The sequence below is a fragment of the Acomys minous genome, assembly GCF_964271855.1.
Source record: "Acomys minous genome assembly, chromosome: 3".
NCBI classification, from domain to species: Eukaryota; Metazoa; Chordata; class Mammalia; order Rodentia; family Muridae; genus Acomys; species Acomys minous.
The window spans coordinates 134,041,763-134,063,601 of NC_140485.1; the positions used below are offsets into that span (position 1 = coordinate 134,041,763).

The following is a 21,839-nucleotide window of genomic DNA, read 5'->3' on the forward strand; positions in this document are numbered from 1 at the left end:
GCCACCACACCTGCACAAGCACATGCCTCCACACCTGCACAAGCACATGCCATCACACTTGCACAAGCACATGCCACCACACCTGCACAAGCACATGCCTCCACATCTGCACAAGCACATGCCACCACACCTGCACAAGCACATGCCTCTATACCTGCACAAGCACATGCCTCCACACCTGCACAAGCACATGCCACCACACCTGCACAAACACATGCCACCACACCTGCACAAGCACATGCCACCACACAGACACAAGCATGTGCCTCCACACCTGCACAAGCACATGCCACCACACCTGCACAAACACATGCCACCACACCTGCACAAACACATGCCTCCACACCTGCACAAACACACGCCTCCACACCTGCACAAGCACATGCCTCTATACCTGCACAAGCACATGCCACCACACCTGGGACATCCATATGGGTTCTGAGGATTGAACCAGTGTCATAGTATTTTTGTGGCAAGCATTTTCTCTTCCCAGGTCTAGTTGCATTTATTTTTTTTCTACAAATGCCATAGCTTCATTTTTTTCTTTATGGTTGAATAAAATCGCATTATGTATATCCACCAGACTTTCTTTATCCACTTACCTGTTGATAGATATCTAACCTGGCTCCATGTCTTAATTATTGTGAATCAAGCCACAATTAGGCACAGATATGCACATGTCTTAGAGCCTTTCGGCCTCATACCTGATATAGTATGATCCTAATTTCTAATGTCAAAAAAGATCATATTTATATAGATGCGAATAAGACATTTATTTATAAAATACAAAGGGAACACATTTAAGCACTTAATTTTCAGTTTATTTACAACAACAGCCACAAGCTAGAGAAATCATCTATGCATTTACTACACACCAATAAGAAAATAGTAACGTAACCGAGAAGGGAGGGACGGAAAATTCAAGTGATGTACGCTTAAACATTAGCAGTAAAACAAGTACAAAATAAAGCAATGCGGTTCCATTCAAGACTGAGCAGCAAAAGCTAGCCTTGGAGGAAAAGGAGGATGGAAGAAGATTGCCATCCCAGCTGTGCTAGAAAGCTGTCTGAGACAAGAACAGCGAAGGTGGTAACTGTGTGCAACCGCTGACTCTCGCTGAGCCTTCGCTGTGCGGCATGAAGTGTCCTCAGTACCGCAATGCCTAGTTAAATGCACAATGCTGCTGGAATATATTTGGGTTTTGTTTGATTGGTTGGTTTGGTTTTAGTTTTCTGAGACAGAGCTTCTCTGTGAAGCCTTCACTGTCCTGGAACTTTCTCTCTCTATACCACGCTGGCCTCGAACTCACAGAGATCTGCCTGCCTCTGCATCCTGAGTGCTGGGATTAAAGGTGTGTGCCACTGCCACCCTATGTGTTGAAATATGTAGATCATGGAGAGACAGCTCTGTGGTTAAGAATGCTTGCAGCTCTTGCAGGAGACCCAAGTTTGTTTCCCGGCACCCACATAGAGCAGGCTCACAACCACCTGAGTCCCAGCTGCAAGGGATCCAAAGCCTTCATTGGCCTCTGCAGGCACCTACACAACATGTGCCACTCACCACCCCACACAAACAAATAAAAAATAAATCTTTGAAGATACACACACACACACACCACAGAGCCACACAAACATCAATGCTTTCAAAGAGCAAATAAGTTGAATATATTCCCACAAAAGATGGCTACTTACAATGATTGTCCATGGGAACTGGATCACCAATAGCTTATTTTTATTACCTTCATGCTTATTTTCTATAACAAGCTCCTATGTGTAAAATAATAACATTGAGAGAGACTCCTATGAATATTTTATTGACTAAGGCAATGTGTTTTAGCATCCATTGATTGAGAAAATGCATCATAAGCTAAAGATAGCTTGAAGTCAGCAGCACTTTTAGGTAAAGAGGGAAAAATAGCATAGATGTTAAGGGTGGATATTTCAGATTGGGCTAAAATAGATGCAAATGCAGTCTGGCAACTTGCTGACTGTATAAAATCTTGGGTAGGTAACTGATGTGAGGTCTCAGAGTAACATAATTCATATTCCTCTTTGGGGTTGGATGAGTATTAAATGATGACCAACTTCATAAGGTTGAAGGTATGACCCAACACACAATAAAAATCTCATAAATCATTGTATTGTAAAACATATTTATCACTTAAGAAAGAATGTTAGTGGTCAACTATGTAAATGGTTTCTTGAGCTAATAGGCCACACCCTCAGAAAGAAGACATTGTGCCACTAGAATTCTGAGTCTGTTCTTCAATCAGATTTCTAGAAACACACAACCTGGGAGAGGTGGGAGAGTATGGGAAATGACAGTGAAACCTTCCTTCTCCTGCCTCCTTCCAGCACTGGCGCCTATGGGAGAGCCAGCATTAGCACTGCCTTGGATGATGAAGACTATATTGCTCCTGCATGCTGTGCTGCCTTTCAGCCCACCTCTCTCTGCAGGGATGCTTCTGCCTGCCTGCGAGTCATTCCCCCACCCTACTCAACACCCTGGCTCTTTGTCCTCAACGCAGCAAAACCATCCTAGCAGAACACTTGGCCCTGTGACCAACCATCTCTTTTCTTAAGTCTCCACAGCTGTCTTGAGATAAATGCCAGCATTTTGAGAATTCTTACAAGGGAGCTGAATAGTCTTTGCTCAGGATTCTTCTCTGCCTTTTTGTTGCCATGTTTCCCACCTCTCTCTTTCTCCATCTCCCTGAACTGCTTGTCGTCTTGAAAAATAAGTTTCCTGGGCTGGAGAGATGGTTCAGCAGTTAGGAGCACTGACTGTTCTTCCAGAGGACCAGAGTTCAATTCCCAGGACTCACGTGGCAGCTCACAACTGTCTATAATTTACAATTCCTGGGGATCCGACACCCTCACAGACATACATACAGGCAGGACATCAATATACATAAAATTTTTAAAATTAACTTGAAAAAAAGAATAAACAAATAATATATAAACTTCCTTAAACACATCTGCCCTAATTACAAGACTTCTGTACATATTTAATCTTTCCCCCGAGATGGTTTAAACCATCTACATTTTCACTTCCCTCACCAAATGTCACTTAATCAAGTTCTTGAGAAAGGACAGTCCCCTGAGATGCTATCCAAGAGTCTGTGCTTTGACTCTTGGTGTTTCCTTTATTGTAGCAAATAAATAATCCTGCAGCTTTTTATCATCATCATCATCATCATCATCATCATTATTAAATGACGCCTCATCACAACACCAACCTATGCAAAGTCCCATTCACATGTTGATGGTCCATCCCCAGTCTTGGTACCCTGGGCACTTCAGTAAATACTTGTTGGATAAATGAGTTAGATACACCAACAATAGTATCACTTAATTATGAGTCCCCATAAAGAAACCTACAGGTTCTCGGTTTTTTTTGTTTCACAGAACACTACCATCATGATAATCCATCAGAAATTTCCTTTTAAATCTTAGATCATGGGCATGAAAAAATGCGACTGCCACACTTTCTCCGGTTGAAGAGTGAATGGGTGAAAATAACAGACGCCGGCATAGGTGCAGTACGCATCAGGGTCGGCCGGGGATGGATAGTCCTCTGTTAACCTCTCCATCTGTGGAGATGTAGTTAATGACTGCAGGGCTCCAGAGCTCTATTTCTTTAACTACATAGGGAAAACCCAAACTGTAGGGGGAGGAGAGATGGTTCAGCAACTAAGAGCACTTCCTGCTCTTGCAGAGGACCCAGGTTCAGTTCCCAGCACTGGCACCTGTCTGTGACTACAGGCCTGGGGGATCCAATGGCCTCTTCTGGTCTTCATGAGCATCATCAAGCACACAAGTGGTATGCATACTTATGTAGGCAGAGACTCATACACATAAAATAAAAATAAACACAATCTTTAAAACCTAGATTTTCACACAAAAGCGACTCAAAAGTAATCTGGAGAAGAATGAATATAATCTAAACTCGATTCATGTTTCTCCTCCACGAAAAGCATTCAGCTAAAACTGTGGGGGAAACTAGAAGACTGAAGCGGGTTTGTTTCCTAGTAGACAGTGAGAACAGGTTTAGCAAGTGTGCTAGAAGCCAGCCACATGGGCACGTATGGGCATGTGCTGGGAAAGGGGAAAGTGTTGGGATTCTTCTTCAGTCTGTCTACCTGTGATGTCACTGCCTACCTGCCACAGGGGCGTGGCCCTGCCCAGGGTTATATAAAAGGACAGTCGTGGGCCAGGTATGGTAGCGCACGCCTTTAATCCCAGCACTCGGGAGGCAGAGGCAGGTGAATCACTGTGAGTTCGAGGCCAGCCTGGTCTACAAAGTGACTCCAGGACAGCCAAGGCTACACAAAGAAACCCTGTCTCGAAAAACAAAAAACAAAAAAAGTTAAGGACAGTCCTCACCTCTCTCTCTTATTCTTCCTCTCTCTTACTCTTCCTTTCTCTCTTCCTCTGTCTCTTTCTCTGTCTTTGTCTCTGTCTCTGTCTTTGTCTCTGTCTCTGTCTGTCTGTCTGTCTCTCTCTCTCTCTCTTTCTTGGGTACCCCTCCCCCATTTCCTTCTCCCCCCTCTATAATATAATATCTGTTATCTGGTACCTTATTATCTTATTGCCTTAGATCTTATATTTTTAATTACAAAAAAGAGTATAGTGTCAAGGTTTCAGTGAAAATATCATTGTTCACAATCTGGTTTACAAAACGTAATGATAGCAAAATTATTTTGAAATGGTTATTTACTTACTCCCCAATCCATATGAAAATATCAATTTAAGCAAGGTACCTACAAACAATAGAGTTAAAGGAAGAAATGCTATTCATTTGTTATGTCTTGGTGAATAATTTTTGAATTATCAGATATCTTAAAATGATTAAGACCCCAATGGGAATATCATAAAACACTTTTGTGGGTATATACTCACTTATATCTGCATATTAGCCCAAGGGGTATGTCCCACGAAAGCCTTCACTTACCAGGAAACTGAGACAGAGGGAAGGACATTCTAGTGGGACTCTAGATGAGAAAAGCATGGGAGAATGGCAAAGTAGAAGGATCCAGAGGGTCCTAGAAGCCTACAAGTAGAACATTATGATAGGCAGATTTGGGCCCAGGGGTCCCGCTCAAACTAAGGCACCAGCCAAGGACAATACAGGCGGTAAACCTTAAACCCCTACCCAGATCTAGCCAATGGACAGAGCACTCTCCACAGTAGAGTGGAGAGTGGGATAGTACTTTCTCACATACTCTGGTGTCTCACATTTGACCATGTCCCCTGGAGGGGGAGACCTGGTGGCACTCAGAGGAAGGACAGCAGGTTACCAAGAAGAGATTTGATACCCTATGAACATATACAGGGGGAGGTAATCCCCCTCAGGAACAGTCATAGGGGAGGGGAATAAGGGGAAAATGGGAGGGAGGGAAGAATGGGAGGATACAAGGGATGGGATAACCATTGAGATGTAACAAGAATAAATTAATAAAGGAGAAAAAACCGAAAAAAAAAAGAAAAGCATTTAATTTGTCTGATTAGAGGATACCTCACCTGCTAAACAGAAATAATAATAACCAACTGGTGGGGGGTTTGAGAAAAGCAAATGAAACAGCTTATGGCAAGCACTCAGGCACCGTGCATACTCGCTGGGTGGGAGCCATTGCCTAGAACAGGAGCAATTACCTAGAAATAGGTTTCTTATGCAAAACCACTCTTCCAAATGGAACACGCGCGCGCGCACACACTTAGGCGGTTTAGGCAGGTGTGATAATGGGCTTCATCAAATGGAACTGCTCTTGCACTCCAAGGCTAATTAAAATCTCTAGCTGGATCCCCACCCCACCCCACCCCACCCCCCCCCACCCCACCCCACCCCCCCCCCACACACACACACATTTTTGGAGCCTTGTTGCAGATCTCAAGAGTACACTTGTCTCGAGTATACGGATGACAGCAATCCTCTTAAGAGAACTAGCTGCGACCCAACAGCACGTGGCCTAGCCAAACCAATGACGTCGTATGCATTTTGTTTGTCTGTGACTTGAAATGCATTGCATTCCTGACAGGTCTGCACCTGGGAAGGAGAAAGCATACAGTGCATTGTAGAGTGAGCGAGCCCTGCAGTTGACCATGGAGAGGCTTTGTTTACAGGTTCAGAGGAAGAGTCAGTCCGCTCTGTTTTAAGCCCAATCATCTCCCTTACACCACGTGATGCCAAAATGCATCCCGGCTGCTTTAGGAATTGTTTGGTAAGTAAAGTCAGAACCACACACTGTGGCTCCATATCATTTTGAAACCAGAAAATAGATCAAGAAGATGGGTGTGCAACAAACACTGTATTGTTAAAGATGGCGGGTGTGTTTGATATTTATTAAGAACTGAAAGTAAAGGCTTCGTCGCATGGATTTGTAGGTTGGTGAGAGCTGGCAGCAAGGTTTGATTAGTACCCTCTGCACATGATACTGTTAAGAATGGTGAAGCCTAACGTGTAAAGGCCTATCATTTTAAAATGTCTTAAAAACAAAAAGGGTCAGTGACAGGTGACAGGGCTCAACAGCTGAAAGTGTTTGCTGCGTAGGCCTGATGAAACAGTCCAGTCTTTAGATCCCACAGTGGATCTCCACACAACTGCTGTGGCACGCAGGTACCCACACTCACATAACAATGCACACACACATGTGCATTCACACACATATACACATGCACATATGCATACATGTGCCCACACCATATGTGCACACATACAAATGCACATACCTATACACACAGCATATGCATGCACATACATATACACTTGCACACACATACCTATAACACCAATAAATAAACTGCAAAAAAGGACATAACTGTGATTTAAAAATAATTTTCCCATTTAAATACAATGTGGGCTATGTTCCTTCTCCTTTCCCGGGCCCTAAGTGAAAACCCCTGAGTGCTGAGCCAGTGCTTCTAAAAGCACAGATCCAACCTGTAACTCACTGATCCTCTGAAGTCCCAATGCTAGCATTCGATAAGATATTAGAAGAGCAACCAGCAGATGTATAGGAAGTCCAGGAATATAGAAAAACTTGGCACCCTTGTTAAGCCAGGAACCAGAGAAAATGGGCCAGTGAGCAGTAAGACTTAGCAATCAAAACCATGCCGTTCAGTTCCTCTAGCAGAGACCATGCCTCCCACCCTGGACTGACACGGGGAGCATTTGGTCAGCAGGCATGTGCTGCTGATGGTCCGTCACAGTGGCACCATAGAAAGCTCATCTTGGCTCCTGGGTAAAAGCATGGGACATGAAGTAATCCATTCGTTTTGCCAATTAGCATGAAATTTCTCCTGTCACCGCAGAGCAGGTGTAAAGAAAGCAAATTCAGAGTGACCTGCCATTAGGATATGCCTGTTGACATAGGGGTGCAGGTTGTTTGGGGATTAGAAACTGATAGAAACAAAAGTAGTTTTATATAAATTATTTCCTTTTTTTTTTCTTTTAATTTCAGTTCTGTCAGTCTAATTTGACTTACTTACATTTTTCTTACTTCAAGAAATCCTCTTTTCCACTCACTGCAGAATATTTTTTCTGTCCCCTCCACTGTGGTGAGGAACTGACAGATGGCTACAAGAATCACAGGCTTTTTTATAAAAAACAGAAAAACTGTGACGCTTAAAATTACTTTATTTTCAAAACCATTAAAATCCAGGACTACATCATCTGAGGAGACCAACAGGCTCCACCATGCCTTCCTCAAGCATTCTCACAGACATTGTCAGCCCTGACAATCGAGGCTCAAACACAGATCTCACACACATGAATGAGAAGAAACCCTTCTTGCACTCAGTGTCAAACCTTGCTCCCTGAAGACCACACCATCAGAGTAACAAACAACAAGGCAGCTCCAAGGGATTCTGAACAGCATCTTCTGCGGTACCCTGGATGGACCTACAAAGCAAAAAACGCATGTCGGCCGTGCTCTTCAGGAAAGCCATGAGGCTACTCTTAGTTGCTCATCTTCAGATGTTCTTCTGCAGGCTTCTAGAACTCTAAACTCAAAGACTGAACTCTATACCCACAGCACATCCTTAGGCTGGAGCCTGCCTTTGGTTGCATCCCAACGGACGCTTCTTCTAGCGCCCATGGTTTGAACCCAGCTGCTCTCTTCACTGCTTATCATACCTTGAAAAGCATAAAGACTCAATTCTACAGTTGCCTACATGAACAATCCTTTCTAGCCCTGGAGCACATGCATATATGTGCACAATCATACCCTAATGGGAGCCCTTGTTCACCGATGCATGCAATCTGTAGATAACTCTATTCTCTTATGGCTGCCTCCAGATCCAAGGAACTCAGAATGTGCCACCTCTAAGATCCAAACTTACTCTGTGCCGAAGTCCAGTATAAAGGGGTGGAAAGCTAAGGAGTGTCTTTAAAGGTTTATACTGGGCCTCTGTTCTGCATTGCATAAGAAATAGAGTTCACATCGGGCATGGTGGCACACGCCTTTAATCCCAGCACTCGGGAGGCAGAGGCAGGCAGATCTCTGTGAGCTCAAGGCCAGCCTGGTCTACAAGGTGAGTCCAGGACAGCCAAGGCTACACAGAGGCAACCCTGTCTCTAAACAACAATAACAGTAACAACAACAACAGCAATCTAAGTTTTCATTAGTGTGTGCATGTATATGCATGGTGATCAGAGGGCAATTTGCGAGAGTCAGTTTTGTTTTTCTATCATGAAAGTCCCAGCGATCGAACTCAGGTCTCCTTCAGGCTTGTCAAAAAGACCTCTGAGCCAAGATAACATAGGGAAACTCTCTCTCAAAAAAACAAAAAACAAAAACAAAAAAAAGAAAAAGAAATAGAGTTCAAAGCCATGGAGAGCCCACAGAAAGCATTGTCTGTAGACAAGTGACCAGTTCTTAGGCCCACTACAGACTCTCCCATAATTCCCTCTTGTTCCTACCATGGTAGAGTACCAAATAGCACCAAGTTTACTTCACTGAAGCCTTTGAGATTCAAGAGCAAATAATAAGTTCTAAGATGAGCTAAGCATGGCATATAATGCCCCCTTTGTAGCCTTTATAGCCTCTCCCCGATTTCTCAGGAGCAATCATCGCTATTTTCTCTCCAGAGAAGAGAGTTTGTTAGCCGGGCACTCTGGTGCAGGCCAGTAATCCCAGCACTTGGGAGGCAGAGGCAGGCAGATCTCTACGAGTTCGAGGCCAGCCTGGTCTACAAAGTGAGTGCAGAACAGCCAAGGCTACACAGAGAAAATGCTGTCTCAGGTTTGTTTTTCTTCTTGGTGAAATCTGGGCAGTGTGTGCACACGCTCTGAGGCAGCCAAACCCTTTAGTTACGCCTTGTTTAGTATCATTTGACTCCACAGACCTTCACAGCAATGAATGGATAGTCCCTGTGTCAGCGGGAGCTCCTGCAACTGAGGGAAAAGCAACATAAAGTCTACTAGTATCTTGCACACATTGCTCTGGAGTTGAAACCAAAATTCCTCTTTTGTCTGGTTAACTCTTTTCTCCCCTTAATGAGCTCTGTACTTTTGCAAAAGTCTGTTAGTAATAAGGAAAGTGGAGCCCACACAGAGCTTCACTAGAAATTTGTGCAGTGCCATCCTCTCCTCATGTGGAAGTGAAGACACCACCTTGGTGACAGGTACCACTAACCAGTTTTCAGAGTTAATGTAATACCCCAAATTAACATGTAAGCCCCACATGACCAAGGACCAGGTAACCTTCTGGAATGCTGGGAGTATTGATTCTTGGAATACAGCTCAGTTGTTTTCCCCTCACTTGTATCCTCCCATTCCTCCCTCCCTCCCACTTTCACCCTATTCCCCTCCCCTAGGTCTGTGATTGAAGGGGACCTCCTCCCCCACCATATGGTCATAGCCTATCAAGTCTCATCTTGGTAGCCTGCTTATCCTTTCTCTGAGTGCCACCAGGCCTCCCCACCAAGGGGAAATGGTCAAATATGGGGCACCAGAGTTCATGTCAGAGTCAATCCCCACTCCCATGCAACTGTGGAGAATGTCCTGTCCACTGGCTAGATCTGAGTAGGGGTTCAATATTTACTGCATGTATTGTCCTGCATGTCCTGCATGATGTTCTTCTTGTAGGTTTCTAGGACCCTCTGGATCCTTCTGTTTCCTCATTTTCCCATACTTCTTTCACCTAGAGTCCCAATAGGAGATCTCCGAATCTATCCCAATCTCCTGGTAAGTGAAGACTTTCATGTAACATATCTTTTGGGCTAGTATTCGATTATAAGTGAGTATAAACCATGTAAATCTTTCTGCTTCTGGGTTAACTCACTCAGTATGATCATTTCTAGTTCCATTCATTTGTCCACAAATTTGGGGAATTCCTTGTTTTTAATAGCTGAGTAGTATTCCATAGTGTAAATGTACCACAGTTTCTTTATCCATTCTCCTACTGAGGGACACTTAGGTTCTGGCTATTCTGAATAAGGCTGCTATGAACATGGTTGAACATATGTCCTTGTTGTATGGTGGAGCATCTTCTGGGTATATTCCAAGGAGTGGAATAGCTGGGTCTTGAGGTAGCCCGATTTCCAGCTTTCTGAAAAAGTGCCAGATTGATTTCCAAAGTGGTTGTACAAGTTTGCATTCCCACCAGCAATGAAGGAGTGTTCCCCCTTCAACCTCTAGAACACATTTCTTGGAGCCACTCAGCTGGGAAATTCCAGGGAGCGGTTCTGACCCACATCCATCTTATGGTCAGTATTTAATATTTAATAAAACTTACTTCAAATTTGGCCCAAAATGGTGGACTTGGTTTTGTTCCTGCAAATCTCTCTCAGGTCTTCAAGTTTGAGAGGCAGGCTCCTTTGCTCATCGCTGTGCTGTCAGCCTCTTCTCCTTTTCTTTTCTTTTTTTTTTTTTCCTTTCTTTTTGGTTTTGGTTTTGGTTTTGCTTTGTTTGTTTTCTTGCTTTTGTTTTTGTTTTTGTTTTTGTTTTGTTTGTTTTTTGAGACCGGATTTTTCTGTGTAGCCTTTGCTTTTCTGGACTCGCCTTGTAGACCAGGCTAGCTTCAAACTCACAGTGATCTTCCTGCTGCTGCCTCCCAGGTGCTGGGGTTAAAGTCTTGTACCACCACACCCTGCAAGCTTGAGTTTTCTGTGAGCTCAAGACACTCTTACAAGTGGGTGACTCCAAAAACAGCCAGCTCAGACATACAGGAGGAGGCTAATAAATGTCTGTGGGTTTATGTAGGCCTTACCTCTGATTTGTGACAAGTAAAGGCAGGTGGGCAGCTTATTGATAAGGTGGTCAACATGACCCACAGTTATCATGTGCATATCCAAACGGCTACACATGGGATCACAGATGAGCTGTCACAGGGTGGAACAAGTGATTTTTGTCAGGAAGATAAAAATTCCTAAAAGACACTAGAAAGCCAAACATGGGTTGTTCTGGCATCACAAGTCCTGTCAGGGTCTTCATTTAAGAACAGCAGGGCTGACTTCCTAGGCTGAAATCCTAACTGGGCAGGCTGTGAAGTCTAGCGTCTCCATCTTCTGCTGTATCGACATCACCAACGCAGGGACCTGCGTTTTTCATCTGCTGCTGACTGTATGCTGTGTCCCGTTAAAAGACCTTTCTATTCTTCCGGATGAACTATTCCAATAGACTAAAAACTACTTCACATCTTCCAAAATTCAGATTTTTTTTAAAAATCCATATAAGCTAATGTCTTCCAGCATAGCTGTCTCAGCAGTCATAATGTGTATGAAAAGAGACACCTAGTGGGTACACGTGTAAGTACAAATTTTATTACAAAGACTAAGAGATGCCTCCTCCACCCCACCCCACCCCACCCCCACCAATTTTTTGAGTTCACATACATCGGCGGTCAAGATAGCACCTTCCAAACTAGTGGAACCATAAACCAAGAAATAGAAACTGCCAAAGTACATTTTGCATCTATTTCTGAAGAAAGTCTTCTTTTTTCTTTTGAACCTAACTGACTGCCTTAGTGAATCAAGTCTCGGAAAGTAACACAGATGTCGCAGTGCAGATGGCACAGAGCAGATTACAGCTGGACACCCACTTTCCCCTCCCTTTCCTGTATGTATGTGTGCTGGTTTTTGTTTTCACCTCTTCACAGACGTTGCGTGTGAGATTTTTTCCATTTATCTATGGGTTGAGTTATTCTGGTCTGCAATTAGGTACAGCCACAGCTGGTTTTTATTTTCCACCTGGCTTCCTGTGGTCCCTGCAGCTTCCTGTGGTCCACCCACTACCTTGGCTCCTTCACTCCTCTCGTTGCCTCTGTCCTCACTTTCTCACTGTGCCCACCTCCAGCCTTTAACTCACAACCAACTCTTCCTCCTTGCCCTCCCTAGTTTCATTTAACCTCAAAACTAAACGTCACAAAGTATTTTTAAATATCTATTTTTTCCTCTATGACCATAGTGTTAAAGTACGATTGTGTCAAAAGCTTATATTACTAATTGGTTTTAATGAAATAGTTATTTCTTTTTTTTTTTTTCTATTTGTAGGATCTTGTAAGTTAAACTCATAAGATTTTTGTTCCTTTGGTTTTACTTACTTTATGTATTTGAGAGTCTCTGTACATTGTTCAGGTAGGTCTGGAACTCACAGCCTCAAGGGATTTTTCTGAGTCAGTTTTCCCAGTATTTGTGACTTTAGGCATAGGCCACTGTGCCCAGCTTAGCTCATGGGATTTCCTTTAGGTTTCTAAGCCTTATTTTTCTTTTTAACTTTTTTCTTTCTTTCTCACTTCTTCATTCCCTTCTTTCCTTTCCTTGTGTGCACAATTCTTGGGTTCAAACCTCTTCCAAGTTACCATTCCCAAGATTTTATCTTCTGAAGGAGACCATGTCCTCTAGTGAAAACGGAACCTAATTTCAAAGTCCAGATATTCTAAGAATGTGCTGTAGACAAACCCAAGCATTGGGTATGGCCCAGGGTGGCTGAAACATCGTCCAGAGAAGCACCCCAGGCACCTAGACTCCAGCTGCACAATTCAAAACATAGTCAACCTTTTAGCTACAGTCACCAGCCCAACACAACCACGGAGAGAGATCTAAGGTTAACTACTAAGCGCGCCTTCCCCAGACTCCTGACATAGCCCATTTTCAGGAAGGAGGTTCCTCATTCCTCTGTGACACTAGATGAATAAAAAGTATTGGGACCTTTTCCTTTGAAATTAGGAATAAGACAAAGATGCTTATTGCTACTGTACAACAACATAACATCAGAGGCACTGGTAAAAGAACCAGTAAAAGCTATTGTGATTAAAAAAGAAGAAATCAAGACTTCAAATGTTTTCAAAGTTTAGAATTCAACATGTAGAATCTTTACATAAAGTATTAAAACTAACAGGTAAGTATAGAAAGTTACCTAATGTATGATAATTATATTAAATTTGGTAGCAGTTCCTCAGGTGAGTAATAATTTGAAAATAAAATGTCTAGGAAAATACATGTCTGAAAAAATATATGTTAGATTTCCATGAAGAGATCTATTATTTTATCTAACATCATGGGGAACAGCTAAAGAAAGCTAATGAAAGGGATGCCATGCCTATTGGCTGAAAACTTTTTTTAGTTTATGCTATTGTAAACATATTCTATTACCCTAATGTCACCAGGACATCTACAGTGTGTTCTAGGCCTTTTCGCTTATTTGTTTCCCTTCTATCTTATATCTATGATCAATAGCACCTGATGTTTAACATGGCTTCAAATAAAGGTCAAATTGCACATTTTAGGTCAATAGCAATTATCCCAATATCACTTATAGACGGATTTGTTACAAGCTACCAAACGTAAACAGGGCACCTGTCCTTCGCCTCCTCACCAAAGCAGAAGCTTGTGAAGAAGCATCATGGAACTGGAGAGAGACATAAAGAACGCAACAACGGCAATATAACTCCAAAACAAATAGCTTACGGGAAAAATAAGGACCAGAGATGCATATGACAGCTAGCAAATTCAGACCCTTAAGATAGACAGAATTCCACAGTTAGAATACACTCCCCATGTCCAGCACAGGCATATGTTTTTAAATGCATTGACTTCAGAAAATTTTCTCTGACTAAAATCCATTAATTATATACATCAATAACAAAAGCTTAGTTTATATACTTTAGTTTCTATGGAGTATGCACCCATGTGTACACATATGTGTACCAGTATACACACCTGTGTATGTGCTTGTGGGGGGCAGAGGTCAGCTTCAGGGGTCTTCTTCTATCACTCGTAACCTCATTTTTTGAGGCAGGGTGTCCCATTAAACCTGGGGCTCCAGTTCTGGCTAGATTGGCTGAAGAGTTGCCTGGATAGGCCCATGCCTGCCCCACCTCTGTCCCCAGTGCTGGGTTTACAGGTGCATGTCACTATGCCTGGCTTGTACATAATCCTGGAGATAGAATTCAGGTCGTAACATTTGCAAAGCAGGCACTTCACAAACTGAACCAACTCCTTGAGCCCTCATGGCTTAAATGTCTATGCCCCTGGAAGCAATTTCACACACATATAAACATTTGGATTAGAAAGTAACTGAAATTGAAATATTTTGAATTTATCTTCACTGAAATACATGTAAAAATTTAGGGATGTGATTAATGTATTTTAGTGGGAAATTTATGCTTCAACAATATTTATTGAAAACCTAGAAATAATAAGGTAAATATGATTCAGTATATGAAATTAGAGCAATAACAAAACAGCAAAGCCAAGAAAAAGTAACTATAATAAAGGCAGAAATCAATGAAGGAAGCTATGAAGAAAATTAATAACAAGAAAAGCTGTTGCTCTGAGGAAATGTAATAAAATAAAACTCAACAAGACTAATGAGAGGGGAAAAATAAAATACAAACAAAAACTTTCCATTTGCAACTCATAATTTGTCAATTATTCAACTTAGAATCATTAACTTCAAAAATTGCATTTGGATGTGGGTTGAAAGGAAAGATTAACCAAATAACATATGTATTGAACAATCTAATTGGTACACACCAGTCTAGCATCTGAGAATATATCCTGAAACATATACATATATACATATATGTGTACATATATACAAATACATATATGTGTATGTGTATATGTAATATATTTCAAATCTTATCTTTTTTGCATGTTTCGGTCAGTGAAGGTAAAAATTCTAATTGAAATTTTAAAAATTTATCCAGGAAATCAGAGAGAATTATTGACCCTATAACCTTTCCAGGTAGACTTATCTAGCACTTAAAACCTGTTATAACATAAAAAGCCAATTCTATGGGTTTAAAACTCAGAATCAAGCAAATAGGGAAATCAATCAGGTTTGGGGGCCTGCAGTTTCCCTCTACTTACAACCCCAAAGCTAGTTCCCATAGACCTGTGTCTCTCGATTTTCATCAAAAATATCTCTCTCTCTTTCTCTCTCTCTCTCTCTCTCTCTCTCTCTCTCTCTCTCTCTCTCTCTCTCTCTCTCTCTCTCTCTCTCTCTCTCTCTCTCTCTCTCTCTCTCTCTCTCTCTCTCTCTCTTTTTACCCTGACCTTTTGCTTCAATACATGCCTTTTCCCATCTCAGTGATGCTGTCCTTCATGGGCCCTCAGCATGGGGCTGAGGGTGGAACTCACACCTCACTGTGGATTCATCAAAGGTGAGAGACCGGGTGCCAAGCACAGTGTTTGGGGCTTGAGGATGCAATAACCAGACACCACAGGCAACGCCTCCTACTTTTACATTTCGTGGAAGTAAATAAACATTTTCCTTCTCAGTAACCCTTATTTTTTTTATCTGTTCCTAGCAAAGTCGGTAAGTTAAAAATGTGAAATCCAGGGCTGGTACTAGTTGCTCTTGCAAAGAACATGAGTTCACAGCTGCCTGCCTCTCTGGATCCAAACAACCTACTGCTTTCTTCTGCCCACCTCTGGTTCCTGCATGAGGGTGGTGCGCATAAACTAACGCAAACTCACACGTATACACATAAATCACAATAGTAAATAAGCATTTTATTTATCACTAAGACATGCAGATAACTAAGCTGCAGAGTAAAGCACGTGAACCGATGCGATGCATATGGAGGACTTGGGAAAGTTGTTCCCTGTAGGTGCAAAAAATTTACAGCAAATGTCATCAGAGATGAGGTGAGCCCTGAAAAACGCCACCTAGTTCTCCTGTGTGTTAGGAAAGGCAGTGTGAGTACCTACAGCCAGAAGTCCTGGCAGGGGTGATGTGTGTCACTTAACAGTTTACAGAAGGCTAGCATGTCCCATACTGTCTTCCCCATGGTGGCAAATCCCCAAAGGTGCCACAAGATGGCAGAGTTTGCCTCAGTCCATATCCTCGATGGACTCCAAAGCAGGGACTCCCTCCCTTCCTCCCCAACCACCACACTACCTGCATTTCCCATCCATTTGGTGTGGATGAGAAATTCCTTCTATCACAGGCCTAGGAGAGGGGAATAGGGTGAAAGAGGGAGGGAAGGAGGAGGGAAAGGGAAGATACAAGTGAAGGGATAACAATTAAGATGTAATCTGAATAAATTATTTAAAATAAAAAGAAATAAAGGCTTGTGGCATTGAGCTTCTCAGATCCAGGGCTAATTTTAATATCACCCCAAGGCATCTACCCAGAGTTCCTTGTAGCTTATTAATTATTAACTAAAGTCCTGAGGTTCTTTTAAGATCTATTTACATTTTTTTTCCTCTGTAAACTGACACCCAAAGTAGTTAACCCTCTTTTGTGATTGTATGGGGGAACTATGCTGATGTTTCCACAAAGGACAGCAATGGAAATGTTGGAGGAAAAGAAACTTCCTAGACCCTGAAAACCTCTGTCTGTCCGTGTGTGTGTGTGTGTGTGTGTGTGTGTGTGTGTGTGTGTGTGTGTGTGTTTGTCTGTCCTCTGTCTCTCTCTGTCCTCTGTCTCTCTCTCTGTCTCTCTCTCTCTCCCCCCCCCCTTCCTCCCTCTCCTCTCTCCTCTCTCCCTCTCCTGATTTCTCACAGTCTAGAAAGTAGTATAGGATTTTTCCCCTGGGGGAAAAATATGCCCTTCTCATTTGTAGAAATAACTTCAAAAGGTTTTGAGATTCCCAGCTAACAAACACCTCATCATTTTTGAGATTGAGTTCTGCCCATTAGAAAGCTGTTTTCATGGTTTTGAACAAAAATGTAGAAAGGAAAAAAGATTGTTCACTAGAAAAAAAAATAATAACACCCAAACATTAATCTGTCCTCTAGATAACCTAAGCAGCTTGCAGATTCTGTTTTTGAGGAACCGTCTCTATGTCTCAAGCTTGACAATTCTTGCTTTATAACCTAGCTGTCCTCATTCCTGTTCATACTGTCATATTTTGTGCAAAAATAAACATAAGTGGGAAAAACATAAACACATGTGGTCATCCATCCCTTTACCACCAGCACACAAGATTTTAACATAGAGCTTATTTTAAAATAGGTCAGGATACTGTGGCGTCCAAGTTGTTCCTCTATTAAAGGAATGAGATTTAGCCCCACACACTCTGCTCTGGAAAAAGTCCACTTGGCACCCTGAATCACTTGGTAACATAAATCAAATTAAGTAGGTCTTAGAACACAGCACCGATAGACACAACAAGAATGACAGAATAAGGAAAACACAACCCTCTGTTCAGAATTCTCACAAAACTCACAGTGCACTGCCCACCAGGAACATGTCAAAATAATTAGACAGGCATTTCGTGCTTAAGAATCCTGGGAAGGACTCAAAATAATCAGGGGCTGAGAAACTTAGACACATGTGAGCGAGAACTGAATGTGAATTGCTGGCTCCCACCACACATGCTTAGGCTGGGAACCAAGCCTGAGACAGCAAGCTTCCCTCACCGCTTAATGACCACCCACCCGTAAGGGTGGAAATTTCAATGGGTGAAGGACATTTCACACACTTAGTGGCTGCCTGAAGTCCTGCTCTTAGAAGCAGTCAGTTTAAAAAAAAAAAAAAAAAAAAAAAAAATATATATATATATATATATATATATATATATATATATATATACAAAATTCTTTCATAAACTGTAATCCAGAGTTATTTATTTCAACATATGCAGCACATCCTCCTGGAAAGGCAATGAGAGGAAGCTGGGAGAGGGAAGCTACAATGACAAGAGCTAGTACCGATTGACAGGCTCACGTGGCCTTAAGTGGGAGGCAGAAAAGAATCTGCATATTGCCATCACATTGGTTTCAGATGGAACCAGAACAGCCCATAATGATACCTGAAGAAACAGCTGTTACGGATGTGCAAAAATCACTCCAAGGCTCACTCTACTCTGAAACCTGGGAAAAATTTATATTAAATATGAGAAACCCTGTAAGAGATACTCTTTCCCCCTGCGGACACAGGAGCGATTACCTCTAAATTCTCTGTTAAGTGCCAGGCACTGTTCTAAAGGCTGTTTCCATACTAATCCGTTGATCCCTGCTCCAGCTTTAAGGAGCCACCCCCTACCCCATGCCACTACAAAAGAAAGAAGTTGTCTGACCACACCCCCTCATACACTTGTCTTGGCATATTCCCCTCCCCCACAATGGAAATTTTTTTAAAAAGAAAATCAGTCACGTAAAGGAGCCAAAGGCCAAGGCTGTACAGCTAAAAAAAAAAAAAAAAAAAAAATGTCTGAGACAAGATTCAGACCAAGCTGGCAGCCTCTAGAGCAGTGGTTCTCAACCTTCCCAACACTGCGACCCTTTAATAAAGTTCTTTATGTTGTGGTAAGCCCCCCGGCAACCATAAAAATATTTTTGTTGCCACTTCATAACCATAATTTTGCTGCTGTTGTGAACCATAATGTACATATGCAGCATGTCTGATATGTGACCCATGCGAAGGAATCATTCAACCCCCCCAAAGGGGTCGTGACCCACAGGTTGAGAACCAGTGGTCTAGAGCCTGCTTTGTCCACAGTTGGAGTATGTCTGGTTGTTCTTCAAGATAAGCCTTCTGACCATACTTTGTAAAATTCAATTATCCAGTTTGGTCATCAATGGGAGAGCCAGTTGTTAGTTTACAGCAATACAAGGCTTTATATAACAGGAGATTTTAGAGTCCATCCAATGCCATTTCCCATTCAGAAGCCTCCTCTGTAACAACTCGCCTTCCTCTGGTGATGAGTCAGGTTCTAACTAGACATTTCTCAGAATGGAGAGGCCCCCTCTCCTAAAGATTTTACTAGGAAAAGTACTTGATTTTTGAAGATGGTTAAATTGCTCGTTTTCATCAGTGCCTAAGGAAACCAAGTTTTAAGCCCTCATTGAAAGTATAAATATACAAGGTATCACTTACACTACTTGATACAACGTCCACTTTTAAATAAAGCATTTTTTATGAAAGAAGACAAAATTTAAATCCTACTGCCTATCACATCAAAAACAATGCCTATGGGCCTAAAGGAGTGGCTCAATATTTAAGAACACCTGATGCTGTTGCAGAGGACGCAGGTTTGGTTCCCAGCACCATATTAGGCAACACACAACTACTTACAACTTCATTCCCCAGGGAATCTGACAGCCTCATCTGGCCTCCATAGGCACCTGCATGTACATGACACCCATACAAACATGAAGATATACATATACATATACACATAAAATAGATGTTTTTAAAATGCCTATCTTGTTACATCTCAATGGTTATCCCATCCCTTGTATCCTCCCATTCTTCCCTCCCTCCCATTTTCCCCTTATTCCCCGCCCCTATGACTGTTCCTGAGGGGGATTACCTCCCCCTGTATATGCTCATAGGGTATCAAGTCTCTTCTTGGTAACCTGCTGTCCTTCCTCTGAGTGCCACCAGGTCTCCCCCTCCAGGGGACATGGTCAAATGTGAGGCACCAGAGTATGTGAGAAAGTCATATCCCACTCTCCACTCTACTGTGGAGAATGTTCTGACCGTTGGCTAGATCTGGGTAGGGGTTTGAAGTTTACCACCTATATTGTTCTTGGCTGGTGCCTTAGCTTGGGCAGGACCCCTGGGCCCAAGTCTGCCTACCATAATGTTCTACTTGTAGGTTTCTAGGACCCTCTGGGTCCTTCTACTTTGCTATTCTCCCATGCTTTAAAAAAAAAAAAAAGAATGAAAAAAAATAAAATAAAATGCCTGTCTCTTACACACATGTCAAAACAATAAGAATATGTATCTGAAGGCATCTGAACACCTGCCCTACACACCAAAATTGACTTCCTGCGGTTGCGTTGGACACCTGGCACCACCATGGCCTTTAGTTACTACAGAATAAAAGGGGAGCGGTGCTTTCCACTAAAAAAAGGTCATTTGTCACAATGCTTCCAAGATAGCAGCGATATTATTGCAAATGGCAGAAACTGGTTACTAGAGAGACTCTTGAGTATTTATTATCACTTCCTGTCTATGAGAAAAATAAGAGTATTAAATCAATAGACTACTATATTCTGAGCAGACACCATTTTAGCTTTATCCACAAAGTCACAAAAGGAGGTGCCTTTGATAGATAGCTCTGAAAATTACGTCCTGTGCATTATTCTACAAGCTTAGAATCATAGTTCACCTTTTGAAAAAATAACTAAGCCAATAAAGAATTGTATGACACAATTGGGAGCTGATACATAATCTTTCTTAAGTCATTTTATAAATCAAAATCAGAGGAACATCAAAAATACTCATACCTATAATCATAGGCCATTAGGGTTGAACTTTAAATATAGAAATATCTTTAAAGTGTCAAGCTTTTACATTCTAACTCATTTACTCTTAGTTGTTAATAAATTTATTTAAATAAATACCCACCTGTAGAACATCCGATTTGCACCTGCACATATAAACCCCCAGTTGCTTACAAAATCGAATCAGCCCATGATATGGTCCTCCAGTGCTCAGCCAGTTAACCTAAACTTTACTCAGACTGAGAGGATGATAAAATAATTACCCCCCCCCCAAAAAAAAGTTAACCCATAAGTTAATAAACAAGCTGTTCCTTGTAAAATAGTCACCACCCAAAATCCACTTTCAGGAGAAATAACCAAAGGTAAATGGATAATCCTATTATCTGTCCTTTGTATATTAGCCTGGGAACAAACATACTTAGTTCGCTCTGATTTGGGCTCATAAATTAGAATAACAGAGTGGAGATTATACATGTCACTCAGAGAAAGAGCATTAGCTTCCGAGAGTTTGCAACTACATACCAAAACGTTATGAAGCTTCTCGGTCCAGGTCTGATGATGATGATCTATACAAGAAAAGCAATAAAAGGTGTCATCAGAGTCTCAACTGACAATGGGGAAACCAGCATCCTGCAAATCAACCTGAGACCAGGCAGCTAAAGAGGTAGGATGGTCAACAGGGAATGGCTGAGGGCCCCTCCCACAGAACTAGGCGCACGGTTTCATGTGCTCTGAGAGAAGATGTGGGTGTTGAGCTGCGGGGAAGTCACAGGTCCCCGAAACTGAATGCGCAGTGATGTAATGAAAAGCATGTTCTAAGTCTCTGAACGCATTCTCAGGCAAGTTTTTACTTCACTTTTAAATGCTCCGAAAATGTGTACATGGGGCAGAGAGTCGACTCAGCAGGTAAGAACACTTGCTGTTCTAGCAGAGGACCCCGGTTCGGTTCCCAGCACCCACGTGGTAGTTCACAACTGTCTGTAGCTCTATTTCCAGGGAATCTAATGGCTTCTTCTGGTCCCCAAGAACACCAGGAATTACCTGGTGTGTTTGCATACACCCAGACAAAACATCCATGCACATTTTTAAAAGAAAAAAAAATGTGTTCATAAATTTAGAGCTTCCATTCATTTTCCTGCAATTTTGCCAGTGGGAAAGTGTTTCAAATTAGCAATATTAATCCAGTCATTGTCTAACCTACACATTCATTTA

The 21,839-nt window shown here is 42.1% G+C and overlaps 1 protein-coding gene across 8 annotated transcripts in view; it reads right to left on the reverse strand.

Annotated features, from left to right (window-relative positions):
* The window catches only part of IPCEF1 (interaction protein for cytohesin exchange factors 1), a 163,634-nt gene that overhangs the window by 95,641 nt on the left and 46,154 nt on the right, over nt 1–21,839 (reverse strand). For all 8 annotated transcript variants that reach the window (XM_084777834.1, XM_084777835.1, XM_084777837.1 and 5 more), the window contains one exon: nt 21,150–21,193. The gene's annotated coding sequence lies outside the window, so the exon portion shown is untranslated. The remainder of the gene's footprint in view (nt 1–21,149; nt 21,194–21,839) is intronic.